Source organism: Phaseolus vulgaris, chromosome 4, assembly GCF_000499845.2.
Source record: "Phaseolus vulgaris cultivar G19833 chromosome 4, P. vulgaris v2.0, whole genome shotgun sequence".
Lineage (NCBI taxonomy): Eukaryota > Viridiplantae > Streptophyta > Magnoliopsida > Fabales > Fabaceae > Phaseolus > Phaseolus vulgaris.
Window position 1 is genome coordinate 20,429,578 of NC_023756.2, and position 3,410 is coordinate 20,432,987.

Here is a 3,410-nt window from a genome sequence, read left to right on the forward strand (position 1 = left end):
TTCTCTTGAACTTAGACTCTCATAAAGTTAACAACCTAAAATCTTGAAACTAGCACAAATTTGAGAATAAATCATTCTTATTCATATTATAATCACAAAATATGTAAAAAGATTTAAAATCATAAATTAGGGGTTATATTATACTTATTTTATCAATTAATATTCATAAGTGCTTATATTTTAATATGAAATATTACTTAAATATGATACTTATCAATTATGTGATGTTATTTAGCATGCTCGTTTATTTTGAGCTTTATGTCTTACCAAGTGTGTATGAGTTAGTGAGTAAGTGAATAGAGAGAGAGAAAAAAAATCAGTTACTTAAGTGATATTTATAATCATCAAAACTTTAATTGAGGTCAGTCTAGTGCTTTTAGACATGCAATTAATTGAGTCTTAACAAATTTATGATAATCTTGACCTTAGTTTACAATATTTTCTTGTTAGTAGTCATTTAATAATCCATTATTAGGGTTTAGTTCATGAGAGATGGTTAAAACATTCCTTATTCAAGGCATTTGAACAGTTACTATTGATCAGAATATTGAGTATTATTTTAAATGTAACCACTTTTGATTAAAAGTAAGTATTTGTTGTTATAGCAATCAATCATCCTAAGAGTTTCAAAATGATGGGAGTGATCAATATCACAAAGCTTAGAAATAATGTCTTAGGGTGAATACAAAATTTTATTACTCTACTAGTTTGTTGTTTGAACACAAACCGTGTAATAAAGGCGTGACGCTAACACAACCAACAGAGTGACTAGGCCAGAAAGAAAAATAGCTGCTACAATTGCAATGAGAATGGATACTGCAAGGGATTTTCTATTCTTGGACTCCGTGTGGGAATTTGGGCAGTTCTGTTCAGTATTCTTTTTTATTAGATTAGTTCCAAAATATTCAACATTAACATTGTGACTGAATTTTGGGATTTCACCAGACAGAGGATTGTTAGAAAGTATCAACCGAGTCAAAGACTGCATGTTAGTAAGATAATCAGGAATTTGACCAGAAAAGCTGTTATTTGAGAGATCCAAGACTTCCAGGGTACTCAAAGCACCAAAACTGCTAGGAATAGGACCACTAAAGAGGTTGCTACTAAGATTCAATGAAACCAGCAGATGCAATGGCATGTTTGGAATCACACCTCTTAGGTGGTTTTCCCCAAGTTGGAGTACTAAAAGACGGCTCAAGTTAGCAATGGATATGGTATGGAACCACTAAGATTGTTGCCTTGCAAGTACAGGAAATTAAGCTCGCCTAAATTTGCAATCTCAGATGGAATTGATCCACCCAGAGAATTCCGGCTCAAGTTCAGGGTTAACAACTTAGGAAGTTGGCCAATTTGAGTTGGGATAGTTCCATTAAGATTGTTAAATTGGAGCAGCAACCCCTGGAGATCGGTAAGATTACCAAGCTGTTGTGGCAATCCACCACTCAACCGATTCTGAGCTAAATTCAACAATGCCAAACTCCTGCAAGAACCTAATTCAGCTGGTATCGATCCTGTTAAGATATTGTTATCCAGCTCCAAGTATGTCAAATTATGAACTCCTACAAAAGCATCTGAAGGAATGTTTCCACTCAGCTGATTGCTCCCAAGCCTCAACCTGAACAAGTTTGGAGAAACTTTCCTAGGTAAAGATCCATTTAACATATTAATGGACAAATCTACAACCAGCAACTGTGATGGAGATAAAAGGTCTTCTGGAATGGCTCCATACAGATGATTATAACTAAGATCCAAACTCGTGAGATATTTTGTGATCCCAGAAGGTATAGAACCTGTGAAACTGTTCTCACTTGCTGCAAATCTTGAAAGTTTGGTGATGTTCACTAGTGAAGTTGGAATTTCACCAGCGAGGTTATTAGTGGAAAGGATCAAAGTTTCCAATTTAGAAAGCTTCCCAATATTAGTAGGAATAGACTGTGAAAGATTATTGTTCTTAAGATCAATCCAAGTCAAGTTTTCGTAACTCAATAATTCATCAGGGATTTTGCCATCAAAGCTATTGTCAGAAAGCAGAAGCTGCTCCAAAACCATGGACTTTCCCAATTTGGTAGGAAGAGACCCACTGAATTCATTGAAAGTAAGATTCAAACTTTTGAGGCTAACCAACCCATCTATCTCCAAAACAATATTCCCTCCCATCACATTGAAAGACATATCCAGGGATTCCAATGCCTCAAAGCCATGAAAAGTAGGTAAAACACCTTCTAACTTGTTAACACTGAAATTCAACAGCTTCAACCCCTTTATCTTTCCACACTCAGTGATGAAACCATCAGGGATTGAGCTCAGACGGTTTTTGGAGACATCAAGATGCTCCAAAGTTTCAATTTTGCAAACAAGAGGAAGAAAGTCAGAAGAAGGGAGTGAAAAACCAGATAAAGAAATCCCTACTACAGAGGAGTTTGCAGGGTCACAACTCACTCCCTTCCATGCACATGGGTCTGAGCCACTCCAGGGAATAGTGGGAGTAAGATTCTTTGAGAGATTGTTCATGGCTTCTGTTTGGTTTTGTGGTAGCAGGGACAACACCATGGGACAGAAACAAAAGAGGAACAAAACAGCAAGGAAAGATGTTGAAGGGTAGTCATACCTGCCCATGTTCTTAGCAGTGAGTTTTGAAGTGTGATTATCCTTTATATGTGTATATGTATCTGGGGTGTGTGAATGAGTATTTTATTTGAATTGGATTGAGGATGAAGAGAACATGATGGAGAATAGAAGAAGAAGAAGAAGAAGAGAATGTTGGGAAATGTGTGCAGGAGAATATGAAGATATGTTTGGAGTAGAAGGAAGGTTGGTGGAAGGAGAGTGAGAACAAGTATGGTAAAAGTGTCTGAGATTGGAGTTGACTGACATTGCAGGTCTCTCACTGCACCAAGACTTGTCTGACATAACATTTGCACTCAGTCAACAATGAATGAACCATGATTCATGTCACTGCCCTTTCTAACACCATCCAATTTTTTCTTTTAAAATGCATCTTATATTATTATATAATTTTTTTGTCAGATGCATCTTATATTATTAGTACTGAATCAAACTTATATAATTAAGTGTTGTGTAAAAAAATCAAGACTTTCTTATAAGACTAACACCTGATTTTACATGTTTTTTAATTTTTTATTTTCATTCTAATTGTTAATATATCTTCTCTACGCTATACTTATAAGAATGGATAATGTGAATATAAAAGTATTCTGACACTTATCTCAGTAACACTTAATATATACACATAATAAATAAATAAATAATATTTACTTTCATAAATATTAACTTATTTATAATAATATTTTAAGAGGCTTTTATTTTATTTAATGAATTAATTAATATGATATAATATATATCTACATAACCGACATTATCTTGACACAAAGTAATATAAGTTTATAAAT

General features: G+C 34.3%; 1 pseudogene; it reads right to left on the reverse strand.

Moving 5' to 3' along the window:
* Positions 1-557: 557 nt before the first annotated feature.
* Positions 558-2,749, reverse strand: LOC137837421 (LRR receptor-like serine/threonine-protein kinase RGI5; annotated as a pseudogene).
* Between the last annotated feature and the right edge of the window lie 661 nt (positions 2,750-3,410).